We start from the raw sequence: 620 nt of genomic DNA, 5'->3' as shown, positions 1-620 counted from the left end.
GGCAGAAAGCAAAGTGCTTTCGACTGCCAACATTGGCAGAACCCACGAAATGGACGGAAATTAAAAGGCAGGAGACAAGGTGGGGATACTATCCTGCATGCTATGCATGAATGCATGAAATCTGGTACGTTTAAGAATTCTATGCTAGTGGACCTTTTATGTTTGATGAGTTTGGGGTGATTTGATGAGAAATCAGGATGGTTCATCACTCAGGTTGGCCACTACAAAAATTTGTACCTAAAACTTCTAAAGTCATGTGGCATGGCCCAATTGAGTTTTAGAATAATGTAATTTTTGCGTAATTTGTTTATCTTGATGAGGTAGATTATATGAATGGATTGGATGGTAAACACCATAGAGGCTCCTACACCTAACTAATGGTGAGCGTTGTGGTGTGGTCTTTTTTAATTTTGAATGATCATGGATTTTTGTTCAATGGTTAAAATGAGAGGCGGCATAAGCAATGGACGGAGTGGATCTCAGGAAATTTCAACCCACGTGGCTCTTCTAGTCGTCTGGCCGAGTTTTAACCAAAGAAAGAAAGTGCCCATGTACCTCACGTGCAAGATGAATGGGCCCACAGGAACACTTGGATCTGTCCCTTGTTCATTCACGGACGA

The sequence above is a fragment of the Magnolia sinica genome, chromosome 4 (genome assembly GCF_029962835.1).
Source record: "Magnolia sinica isolate HGM2019 chromosome 4, MsV1, whole genome shotgun sequence".
Lineage (NCBI taxonomy): Eukaryota > Viridiplantae > Streptophyta > Magnoliopsida > Magnoliales > Magnoliaceae > Magnolia > Magnolia sinica.
The sequence above is the reverse complement of the archived record's forward strand: the minus strand, read 5'-3'. Positions refer to the sequence as shown.